The 13,212-nt window shown below is 48.9% G+C and overlaps 1 protein-coding gene across 2 annotated transcripts in view; it reads right to left on the bottom strand.

The window, feature by feature from the left end:
• Positions 1 to 13,212, bottom strand: part of Sufu (SUFU negative regulator of hedgehog signaling) — a 95,177-nt gene that overhangs the window by 18,571 nt on the left and 63,394 nt on the right. The window lies entirely within an intron of this gene.

Raw genomic sequence — 13,212 nt, 5'->3', positions numbered from 1 at the left:
TTTTAAAGACGCCCTGAGCATACTCAAGATGTCTGGCTGAATGCTAATGCTACCTAGGCAAGGCCACAGCATGTTTTTCATCTCAGCAGACATGTAAGCGCTTATACATGGGACTCTGTCTCCTGGGATTGCTTCTCCAACAGCGGTCAAAGTTCCTTGCTGAATAATCCAGTCCAGAATTTTCCTGAGAGGATAGCAAGCCGCTCTTAGCAGCCTGGCCTTCTCCATGCCTCCAGACTGAGGGCACCCCCCCCCCCGAAATGATCATGCCTCATCTGCTAATTCTTCTGGCATTCTGGGGCCACAGAGATGTGAAGCATGCCTCATGCCTTCTGCCCTGTGTGGGTTTGCGATGGATACAGCTCCAATACATGGTGCTTCCTGTCACTCTGTCCAAACAGTAAGTCCTAGGTCCTTTATGCCAGCCACAATTTGTCTTCCAAGACCCAGTCCTTGAATTCCAGCTCTGTTTTGATTTTTGATTCCTTCCCCCCCCCTTTTCTTGATTTTTCAGGACAGAGTTTCTCTCTGTACCTCTGGTTGTCCAAGAACTCACTCTTCAAACTCAGAGAGCCATCTGTCTCTGCCCTCAGAGTGGCCATTATGCCCAGCAAATGTTAGCTCTTCCTAACCCTGAGACTTACATCTGGTGGTATAACACACCTCTACGTCTAGATATTATTCAAAATTTTTTTAAAAACCTGAAGTGTGTGTTTAATTCTCTACATACAACACTGGTATCTAGATACCATGCTTCCTTTGGGTTTTCAGATCTATTCACAATAATACCGAGATACCACTTGTTTTAAAACATTATTACTGTGTGGTGTGTGGATGCCTCAGTGCACATGCGGAGGTCAGTTCTCCCCTTCCGCCTTTCCTGGGTTCGTTGCACAGCCAACACTTTTACCCACAGAGCCATCTCTCTGGGGCAGAGACACCTTTCACTGAGTGCAGACAATGGTGCCTCATCCTGTGCTAAGCTCTATCATATACATCACTTCCTTTCATTTTCATGACAACCCTATAAATAGGAGTTAGTTCCTTCACCTTAAAGATGAAGAAACGGAAAGCCAGAGACCGTAAGTAACACGCCCAAGTGCACATAGAGTGTGCACAGAAAAGCTGACGCAATGCTTTAGCTCTTTCTGATGCCAGCCAAAACATTTTAAAAATCTCCACCTCAGGGATGGGGAAATGGCTTGGCTGGTAATGTGTCGTGCTGACCTGAGTTCAGGTCCCCAGGTCCCCGGATGAGGGGAGGCCCCATATGGGGCTGAAGAGAGATCGTGGTGGCTAAAAGCACTTATTGTTCCCACAGAAGGTTTGGGCTCTCGGCCTCTTGACTCCAGTTCCAGGGGACTGGATGCTCTCCCGCACTCATGGGTACACGCACTCATGTAGAGTTATACACACACATTAAAAACATCTTTAAAAGCTGGTATAAGCAGCCTGTGACTGTAACTCTAGTCCTGGGTAGGACAGACGGCAGAGACAGGTGGATTCTCAGAGCTTACTGGCCAGTCTAAGCATGCGGTTCAGTGAGGATCCTATTAAAAAACAAAGATAGAGGGGTTGGGGATTTAGCTCAGTGGTAGAGCGCTTGCCTAGGAAGCGCAAGGCCCTGGGTTCGGTCCCCAGCTCCGGAAGAAAAAAAAAAAAAGATAGAGAGGGAGACAGGAAAGATTCCCAATGTCTACCTCTAGTCTCCATATGCACCCAGACACATATGCATACGTCCTCACTCATACGCATATACTCTACATACATACACAATCTCACATACCTCCTCCAGCTTAGGAATTGTGTAGGCATGCTGGGCCTGGAACTACCTGTGCAGCCGAGGCTAGCCCCAAGCACTGCGATTAGTGCCCTCATACCAGGCTTCCCTGGTCTCTTAAGAGAATGGCCTCTCTGGAATACAGGATTGTGCTTCTTAAACTTTAAGAGCTACTTCTAGAAAAATAGATACGGCAAGGCTAGATTTAATAAGTTGCTTCTCAGATCAGTGGTTCACAGAATGCTTGCATTCTGGATTAAGGACTACAGAGAAAAACCAGTCAGTTTCACTTTTATAAGCCAGCATTTTTGGCCTGTCAAGAACCCCCTTTTCACTGAACACCAAAATTCTCTGAGGCTGTGAGGATGCCTCTGGGGACCAGAAGCTGGGTACCATCTGAGAGGACTCTGGTTTCCCATCCTGAGCTCTGCCCTGCCCAGCCACTTCCTTCTAAAGTCCATGTTAGCCTACCCCATCACTGCTTGATGGCCTAGAGGAGATCCACACTGAGCCCCTCATTCCAAACAGGATGCTCCTGAACAGCTATCAGAGAGTCCTCTGTTCACCACACAACTTATCCAGATGGAAGGGAAGCTGAGTTCCCCTGGGGCTCACCTTTGAGGATACTACTGTGTTTTTACCTGGAATGTGTCAAGTCTTTCCGAGGGCAGGCAGACTGTAACAGTTAATACAAAATTCTTCCTTCCTTCCTCCCTTCCTTTTTGGTTTTGTTCTGTCTTGTTTTTTTGAGATGGGAATCTTACCACTATAGCCCCAGATGGCCTTGAACTCATAATTACCTTGGTTAACCTCTCCTGGCTTCCTGTTGAAGCTGCCAAGATTACAGGTATGTGCCGGTGGGCTGTTTCTTCTACATCTTGGAGCCAAATGGTCCTACAAGGCTCACTAGCACGGTTCCTAGTGCTCCAGGTTCCCCTCAGAGAACACTGTCATCCGTTAGCTGGCCTTCTGTCTTCCAGTTTCAGTTCTGATCTCTTCCTTGACTCTAACCTGCATTGGCCCTAAACCCAGACCAGTCCTCCTGCCTCAGCCTCCTGGTGCTAGGATCAGAGGCATGAGCTACCACGCCAGGCCATCCCTGGATAGAAATGTGCGTTTTGTGTGTGTGCGTACAGGTAGGGCAGAGGTCAATGCTGGCAGTCTTTCTAAATCATTATTCACCTTTTCTTTTTTTGACCCAATTGGTAAGATATAATTGCCCACTTAAACATACAAAGGCTGGTACCATCCATCCCCTAGGAACATTGATAAATACACAGAGCAGAATCTTAACATCACCTGCCATGGCTTCTTCCCTTCTCCTCTCTCCTCTTCACCTTATTTTTAAGACTGGTATCAAAAGTCAGAGCTGCTGATTCAGCTACAGGTTAACTGGATCTCCTGATTAGAGCCTCCCTGGTGCTGAGATTACAGGGGTATGAAGCCTTTTTTTTCTTTTATGATTTATTCTATTTACAGTATGCACATGTCTTTGAGGGTATGTACATGTGAGTGCACGCGTCTGAGGCTAGAAGAGGGTGGGCATGGAGCCCTAGAGCTATAGGGCTGTAAACCTTCTGACATGGCTGTGGAGAACTGAACACAGCCTCTGGAAGAGCAGTGTGTGCTCTTAGCCACTGAGCCATCTCTCCAGCCACTTCTATTTTAATTTTATTTAATATCTGACAAGGTCTTACTGTATAGTCCTACGTGTCTTGGAACTCGCTATGTATAGCAGGCTGGCCTTGAACTATTAGCGTCTGCCTCTGCTTCCTGAGTACTATAATCAAAGGTGTGTTCCATCATACCTGGCCTAATTTTTTAAAAGGGTTTTACACTTTTTTTTTCCCGGAGCTGGGACCCGAACCCAGGGCCTCTACCACTGAGCTAAATCCCCAACCCCTGGGTTTTACACTTTTATCTGAGCATGCACACATATATATACACATGCATATGGGTCATGAAACCCATAGGTAGGAAGACATCTTTCAATAGTTGGTTCCCTTCTTTCCACCATGTGGGTCCCAGAGACAGAACTCAGTTCCCTTTAATTTTGCAACTGGGTCTTTTGAACCAGCTCAAAATTTTGGCTACGCTAGAAGGTCAGTGCGCTCTAGGGATCCACCTGCTCCTGCTGCCCAGTGCTGGAGCTGCAGACGTAGAATACGCCTGGCTTTATGTGGGTGATGGGGATCTGAGAGCAGGTCCTCAGATTCAGTCAGCAAGTGCTGTACTGACTAATCCATCACCCCATCCTGATGCTGTCTAATTGAATTTATTCTTTTAACTAAATTCATTCCCCCCTTCCTTTCTATCTGGTGTGTGCGTGCGTGTGCGTGCGTGTGCTTGTTGTATGCACCCATGTATGGAGGTCAGAGGACAGTTTGCGGAAGTCAGTTCTCTCCTTCTATCAAGTCCCAGGACTGAACTTGTGTTGTCAGCTTTACCTGCTGAGTCATTCATAGCGCTCTCTCTCTCTCTCTCTCTCTCTCTCTCTCTCTCTCTCTCATGCGTGCGCGCGCGCACACACACACACACACACACACACACACACACACACACACACACACAATTTTTTAAGTGGTAGGGAGACAGGGTCTTACTATGTAGCTCTAGCTGCCTGGAGCTTGCTATGGAGACCAAGTAAATTCATAGGACCATCTTCCTCACATGCTAAATGGGTTTTTTCCCCCCTTCTTTCTTCTTTCATTTTTTTAAAAAACAAAACAAAACAAAACAAAACAAAACAAAACAAAACAAAACAAAACAGGATTTTGTTGTGTAGCCCTGGGTGTCCTGAAACTTACTCAGTAGACTAGGCTGGTCTCAAACTCAGAGATCTGCCTGATTCTGCCTCCGGAGTTCAGAGATTAAAGATGTAGATCACCATGACCCAGCAAAGTTTTTGACATTTTATGTGATAACGGTTTGCCTGAATGTCTGTCTGTCTGTCTGTCTGTCACATGCGTGCAATATTATGGAGGCCAGAAAAGGCATCAGATTCCCCTGGGACTAGAGTTACTGTCTGTTGTGAGCCACCATGTAGGTCTAGGAACTGAACCTAGGGCCTCTGGACGAGCAGCCAGTTCTCTTAACCAGCAGCTCTCTCCAGCCCCAACAGCCAGCTTCTTCAGGTTCTATGTATGGACTTCCTGCTATGGAAGTGAACTTTGAGCTTTCTTTCATCCCAGGCTCTCCTTCCTAAGGCAAATTCCCTGGCACCTTTGTGTGACCACAGTAAATGTTCACATGACTGACTACATGGCTCCTTCTCACCTCCAGACCATGAAGTGCACTTAAAGAATGTCCCCAGTCAGAAGCTAGAAAACAGGAGGGACGGAGAGAAGACACAGGCTCCTTTCTCCCAGGTCCATATTGTTTTGTCTAAGAACTGTGTTGATGAGGTTGGGGATTTAGCTCAGTGGTAGAGCGCTTGCCTAGCAAGCGCAAGGCCCTGGGTTCGGTCCCCAGCTACGGAAAAAAAGAAAAGGGGGAAAAAAAAAAACCAAACTGTGTTGATTACTTCTGTGACACTGGAGAGGGCACCCAGGGCTTACATGTGCTCGTCAGGTACCAGTCCTGCTTAGTTGCTTACCGCTTAGGTATCGTAAGCTCGTAACTGCTGGGTCATACTCAACTTCATTTCTCTGATTGATTGATTTCTCACAGGCTTTCTCTGTGTATCCCTGGCTGTCCTGAGACTGCAGACCAGGCTGGCCTTGGCCTCTGGATCTGCCTGCCCCTGCCCTCCTACTGTGCACCTTCTCTTCTTGCCACACATCTGGAGTCATGCTCACCTGGCTTACCTTGCCCCTGACTCCCCTGCCTCCTCGTGCTGGAGCCTGTGCCGATTAGGTTTGTTTTGCTTAGTTTTTGTCACTGTGACACTAGCTAGAGTTAGGGGGAAGAGGCTGTAATCTCAAGTTAGAAAATGCCCCGCCAGACTGGCCTGCAGGCAAAGCATGGGAGGCATTTTTGCTTCAGTAATGATTGACGTGGATGAGGAAGGGTCCAGCCCACTGCAGGCAATGTCTCTCCCACACTGGAGGCCGCAGTTGTATAAGGAAGCAGCCTGAGCAAGCTGGGTGGAGAGAGAACCAATAAGCAGCATCCTTCCATGGCCTCTTCAGTTCCTCCTATCAGGTTCCTGCCTCGAGTGCCCTCAGTGATAGCCGTGGGAGCATAAGAAGAAGCAAACTCTTTAATATTTAATAAAGCCGTTGCTTTTGGTCTTTGTCTTTTACTCACTGTGCTGTTTTTCACTTTTTCTGTTTCACTTTTAAAAATTATTTTTATCTTTTTAAAAAAATTTCTAATTTTTAATTTTTTTAATTTTATGTACACTGATGTTTTGACTATATATACATCTGCATGAGGGTGTCAGGTCCCCTGGAACAGGAGTTACAGACAGCTGTGAGCTGCCATGTGGGTGAAGGGAACTGAACCTGGACCCTCTGGAAGAGTAGCCGGTGCTCTCAACGGTGGAGTCATCTCTCCAGCCCAATTTTCTAATTCTTTAAAATACTTTTGTTATGCTGGGTGATGGTGGTGCACACCTTTAATCCCAGCACTTGGGAGGCAGAGGCAGACAGATCTCTATGAGTTCCAGGCCAGCCTGGTGTACAGCACAAATTCCAGGACAGCGAGGGCTACACAGAGAAACCTTGTCTCAAAAAAACAACCAACCAACCAAAAAAGAAAACAAAACCAAAAACATCTGTTACATTTGTTTGTTTGTATGTCCACATGTTTGCCTGCACGTATGTCTGCGAACCATGTGCATGCTTGGTGCCCGCAGAGACCAGAAGGTAGCATCAGATCCCTGAGAACTAGAGTTCCAGAGGGTTGTGAGCCACCATGTGAGGCTGGAACAAACCTAGGTTCTCCCCTGAGACATTTCTACAGTCCTCTGCACTTACTTATGTGTATGTTTCATATATGTACATGCACACACATACCACAGCATGTATGGCAGTCAGAGGACCACTTGTAGGAGCCAGCTCTCTCCTTCCACCATGTGGATCTCAGGGATCCAAGTCAGGGATCAGGCTCGGGGCAAACGTTTGCCTGTTGAGCATTACTGTTGCTGCTGTGATTATTTGGGGGTTTTTGTTTGTTGTTATTATTATTACTATTTGTTTTTTGACACAAGGTTTTTCTGTGTAGCCCTGGCTGTCTTGGAACTCACTGTAGACCAGGCTACCTGGAACTCAGAGATTGCCTGCCTCTGCCTCCTGAGTGCTGGAATCTCTAGTTCTTAATTATTGTTTCTTTCAGACGGGGTCTCTTTTTTTTTTTTTTTTTTTTTTTTTTTTTGGAGCTGGGGACCAAACTCAGCAAGCGCTCTATCACTGAGCTAAATCCCCAACCCCAGACAGGGTCTCTTTATGTGGCCTGTATATACATACTTATTATGTAGCCCAGGCTAGCACTGAACTCACAGAGATCTGCCTGCCTCTCCTTCCTGAGTGCTGGGATTAAAGGTGTACGCCATTACATCATTTTTTATTTTATCAAACAGGGCTGGCTATCTATCTATCTATCTATCTATCTATCTATCTATCTATCTATCTATCTATCTACCTACCTACCTACCTACCTACCTATCTACCTACCTACCTATCTATCTATCTATCTATCTATCTATCTATCTATCTATCTATCTATCTATCTATCTATCTATCTATCCATCCATCCCACTCTAGAACTTTAGACTGCTCTGCCTCAATACATACCTGCTGGGATTCCGAGTGTGTGTCACCACGTTCTGCTCTGTCTCCATTTGCAGGTGTCCACAGTGTGAGATGTGGCTCTTCAGGCAATGGACCAAGGTTCAAAAACTGACTGATTCTTATTGCTAGTGCCTTGATTCTACAGGGGCTGATTCATCGATTTTGACACAGCGTCTGTGTAGCCCTGGCTGGCCTGAAACTCCCTATGTAAACCAGGCCTTCTCAAACTTGCAGCACTCTTCCTGCCTCTGCTCCCCACATTCTGGGATTACAGGCATGTACTACCACGCTCTGGCTTGACTCTATACTGATAAAATCTGGGCAATGGCACTCTACCGTGTGACGTGGGGAAAGCAGCAGTCCCCTCCACCTCACAGGAGATATATTTAACACTTACTCAGCCTCGAGAACTCGCCAGCCTAGGACTGCCTGTGTTCAGAGGACTGAGGGCGGGTGTGTAGAATGGTTATACTTGATCTTTGCCTGACAATTCAGAAGTGGAGCTCACTCTCCATTCCTTTGTTACCACCTGCCTTCCTGTACAACACGATCTGTATTTACCCTTCTCACTGTATAAGGTGACTTTCCACATAGCCTAGCACACCCTTTCCTTCCAGTGTAAAGATAAGCCTCCTGATTTCCAGTCCTGGGTAGTTTATGGCACATGCTCCAGTCACCCTGCCTTCAGCAGACTGGCAGAACCTAATCTATCTCTCTCGCCACTCTGAAAGGTCTCAACTTTTCCACATTCACCTAAGCAGCACTGGGTATTTTCTATCCATGGCAACAGGGGCAGGAAGAAGAAGAACCAAGCAGCTGAAATTCCTGCTAGCCATAGTCCTCATCCTGTGACAGTTATGACGTCTGTACTGGCCACATGACTTGAGACCTTCTCCTTGGGGACACCTGGAAGCAGGACACTGGGCTTGGTGACAAATCAGAAGTGAAGTACAATTGCCGGGCAGAGCCCAGCTCCACCTTTGGCTTCAGCTTTTTGCCCGGGAGATTATTCCTCTTGCTTTCTGATTGGTGACAGAAGCCCTGAACTTTGCAGAGAAAGAGCCCCTGTAGGCCTCCCTCAGGGCAGGACTGCGAAAGGGTGTGAGGCAGAGGGGAGCACAGGGCTATGCCTCATTGTCAGCACTGTCGCTCAGCACCAACAGGCAAGGACTAAGGCAATGCTTTACTGGGACATCCCACACAGCAGGCACAAAGCTGAAAGGACAAAGGCAGGCGGGACAAGACTGCAACGGAGGTGCTGAGCTCGGGAAGATCCCCTAAGCACTCCTCTTAGCCTGGCCCCTCCGGCCTGGGCGGTAAGGCCAGGACCCCTGTGGTCTCGGGTGAGCCCATTCTACCCTAAGCCCCTGGCTTTCCTTTCTCTGAGACACTGAGTCATTTCCTTTCCTCAGCTCTCACCTTTGAACCTTCCCTTTCCCTTCCCTGCAGAAGTGACTCACTGCTCAAGTGTTGGGTGACACTGAAGATCAAGGATAGTTGATAAAAATACTCCCAATTGTGCAACTCGAGGGAGGGGCTGCAGCGTTTGCACCTAGACTCAAAGCACCAGCCAGGAACTTGAATGATGGCCACTGCTTGGTCTCTTAGCAGAAGTGGAGCAAAGACCAGAGTCAAACATAAGCTGGCCCATGTCAGATTTGTCAGACCCGTTCCCTTTGCCCTTTCAGACGTGGTTCTGAGCAAGGCAGTGCAGACATTCAGCATGACAACCTGGTTCACAGAGAGGGAGCCAAAACAAAGACCCTACTCCAGGAGCAGTGGAGGAGAGGCCAGGGCCTTTCCACTGTCAACCCTGAAGCAGGGTTCTTTCTGGGCTTGCTTTCCAGTGCAAATGACTGTACTTTGCCAGTATTAGAACTGAGAGTGAAGCCACCGTGACGGAGAGGCTCCAGGCTGTCTACTGCCCTAACACACAACCCTGACAGCAGGGTTATCCAAATCTGTCCTATGTGCAAAGTGGTGCCACAGCAACCAGCTGCCTTCCTAGAGGAACCTCACCTTCCTTCACCCAAATCCAGTGGCGGGGTGGATGAAACCAGATAGCTTCTTCTAATTACACTTCATGGACACCATGGGTTGAGCAAAACAAAACAGTTTTCTCTGAAGAACAACTCCCCAGCCACAACTACTCCTCCTCAAATGGGAGTAAGGGGCAGCAAAGTCACCCCATCCAAAGGCTAAACAGACAGGAGCAGAAACCTGTACAGAGGTAAAGAGACGACCAGGTCTGTGTGGCTCTAACCTGCAACCCTACTTCCTTGGAAGGCCAAGGAAGAAGCACAGCCCAGAGATTGGGCCAGCCTGCACTACTGGCTACCTGTAAGTTCCAGACCAGCCTGAGCTATGGAGTAAGACCCCACCATCTTAAACAGAAATAAATAAATAAATAAATAAGAATAAATGAGTAAATGAATAAACAGAAATAAAAGAAAGAAGGAAGGGAGGTGTGTGTGTGTATTTAGGAATCTTACAGAGGTAATATCACAACAGAAGAATTCATTCTCCAGGAAATTAAGGGAGGAGCATCCTGAACCTTCGGGTGATGTCCTAGACAAGTAAGAGGCCTGGCTGAGCAGTGATGCTGAGCTTGCATTTGAAAGGCCCTGACTCCTCACGAGCCTTCCCTCTCTAACACACACGTGCATGCACATGGCGCCTGTCCCTCTTTGGGAAGATGTAGGGCCCAGAGTTGCTTATGGAGCGCTCCTCCTCAGTGAGTCACTGGCTAAGTGAGGTCAGGGGCAGGACACTGGAGGCACAGCTTACAGACACAGACCTTCCCTGCACACACCTGACCCACAGCCCACCTGTCACCATAGCCATGGAGGCTAATATCAGACTCTTGCTGAGCAGGGGCCTCAGACAGACAGGATGTCCAGTGACTCCCGCCCTGCACCCCAACAAGTGTTGGCGGGAACAGCTCTAGCTAGACCAGGCTGTCCTCTGTGGCACAAAGGACTGCTTCCCAGACTCACCCGAGCAGGCAGTGGGAAGGGAGGCGCCAGCAAGCCGAAGGAGGCTTTTCTCAACTGATCATCTTGGGAAAAGGCAGATACAAATTTCATGGCTGGAATGCAAGGGTTGTGAAATGCCAAAGACGCCCCAAAGAGGGCCCAGGACTCTCCTTCCAGGAAGGCCGTGGGAGGAGGGCTGGCAACAGTGGGAGGGAGAACAGGTTACCCAGAGGGGCTGCCTTTCTGGGAAGCAGGAAATAGGGCTCCAGAAAAAAGCAATCCCCCAGTCCTGAGGCGGGAGGTGAGCCAGAGATTGGGCTACGTTTGTTTCTGAGGAAAAAAACAAAGCCTGTGTCTACAGTAGCTTTGCTATAAAGGAGCCAATGTGACAAAGCTCATTACTTGTAGAATCATCGGGGCTGAGGAGAGGTCTGTCTGACAGTTCAGTAAGCCTGGCAGCCTGCTAGCATGGACCTAGCTTGTCCTCGGCGCCATGTGAGAGCTTGTCCCTATTCATGCTTCAACCAGTTAGTACCTGAGTTCCTCCGGTGAGATCATTATTGTCTCAGAGGCTTGGCCTGCATGGTCCTCACGGTCCCTGAGCACAGGGCTAGGAAGACCACACTCGTTGAGCGTGCCCTAAACTACTTATCAGCTCCCTATGTCTCACCGTTTCCTTCTGTAAAAGGAAAACATGTAAGATTATCTGCTTTCCACAGTGGTTTTGAGGATGAATTGAATGAAAACTGGTATAAACTGTAGGCTGCTATGGATGTATGAAGTTAGCAAGTACCCAACTCCCCAACTAGGCCAGGACCCAGTTGCTGGTGCCTGGCTGGATCAGCTCTTCTAAACCGATCTGTCTCTGTGACCTCCTAGACCCACACATCAGGCTGCACAGCCCAAAGTCCTGACGAAAAGAAAACTGGACAGGCAGACAAAACAGGGCCCTGCTGTGACGGCAGCTTCCCAGGGGGAGAAGGGCAAACGGTGGTGCCAGCACATTTGGGGCTGGCTTTCTCTGTCACGATCTTTATGGTGCATCTGAAACGAGGTCAGGTCCCAGAGTGGGCAGCACAGATATTACAATGGTGCTTGCTAATCTCAACTGAGCTGACCATTGTCGATTCTGAGACAACAGAGAGCTGGGCTCTGGGAGATCTGAGAGCATGCTGGGGGTGGTCTTAGCCGGGGAGTGAGGAGGAGAAACTGCTGCTCGACTGCTTGTTAAGTTGGTAAACAGGACCAAGAACCTCAGAGGAAGACATTGTTACCCCTTTAGATGTCAGATTTCAGCTCCTTGGGAACCTATTGGGCCCTTGAGCTGCAGGGAGGGCAGATGACTCCAGATCTATTCTCACCCATCTCTTTATCAGCCAACAGAGAGCAAAGAGTAGGGGCAAAGGGAACAACCTTCTGCCAAGTGCCCAGTCCACCACTTCCTTACTGCCCAGTTGTGGTGTCTACAGGAACTGTGAGTCCAACTGGTGTCCCTTGCAGAATCTAGGGGCACAATAGTCAGACACATAAACAAGACAGAAAATGAGATATCAAATTCTCTGTCAGAAGTCCTGGCCTTCTTTGAGAGGTGGGAGGGACATTTGGAAGGCTCCACATTTCCTGCACATTACTGGAGGCTATAAGTCCACTAGTACCACTGGCCTACCACCAGTGCCGAGGAAATTCAGTGTAAGAAGTCACAATCAGGGCCTAGGGAGGGAGAAAGGAGTGCAGCTCCGGGTCAGGGTCCAGACTGCAGGTGGAAAGCTTCCGGAAGCCCCATGACACAGCTTGGCTACCTGCTACTGCCAGAGCAAAACCCAAGCAACCTAAGAACGTCACGGGCTGGCAGCTGTAGGCTTTGGGCAGCACTGGAGGCCTCTTCATGCTGTTAGAGAGCTCAATTTTTCCAGCATCTGGATGGCAAGTACACCAGGTAAGCCACATTGGATGGAAGCGAGCCCAGGATAACCCTCTCAGTACCATACTCAGCACCCAGGGTGCATCCTCAGTGCTAACCAGCCAGGCCTCCCCTCCTCAGTCCCTGTAGTAGCTGCAGGTCTAGGGCACACTCTGGATCCTCTCTCTCCAGACACGCTGCCTGTTCCAATGCTGTCTTTGCTGTCCTGTGCTACACCACTGATCTTTCCAGGGATCTTGAATCAGCAACTGCAGCCTGACTCCAACCCATGGTCATTTCCAACGGACTGTGTGCAGGCAGACTGCATGCACCATGACCAGTTTACTGTTTCATTTATGTCCCCAAAGGAAGGCCCTGTGCATCCTGGATGGCCCCCAGGGCTTGGGGTTGCCACATAGACTTCTTAAGGGGTAGGTGGATCATCCTAGTCTTGCAGGATTAGTCCAGCTCCTTTTCCACCCAAGCCCCAGCAATTTCCTCCCAGGCAGGCGAGGTCCCTGCTCTGAGTGGCCAGCACCTCGGCATCACCTACTGTGTGAGAAGAAGGGATGCCCAGTTCTAGCCTTGCTCACCACTTGCCTCCTAACAGAGGAAGAAGGGGGAGGAAGCAGATCTGACCTCTGGGGTAGCTAGTTTCTCCTAAGGACTACAGGACCCTTAGGCAGGCGGCAGAGGCCTGCACAGGACTTTCCTTCCCCTCCCTGGGCCCCAGGAAGGCAGGCAGGAAGAAGGGCCTCAGCAGCAGCCTGCAATACAGGGCTGGCCAGACAAGGAGGTCCCTGGGGCTGCAGCTATCAGCCAGAG

This window comes from Rattus rattus, chromosome 2 (genome assembly GCF_011064425.1).
Source record: "Rattus rattus isolate New Zealand chromosome 2, Rrattus_CSIRO_v1, whole genome shotgun sequence".
NCBI classification, from domain to species: domain Eukaryota; kingdom Metazoa; phylum Chordata; class Mammalia; order Rodentia; family Muridae; genus Rattus; species Rattus rattus.
The sequence above is the reverse complement of the archived record's forward strand: the minus strand, read 5'-3'. Positions and strand labels throughout refer to the sequence as shown.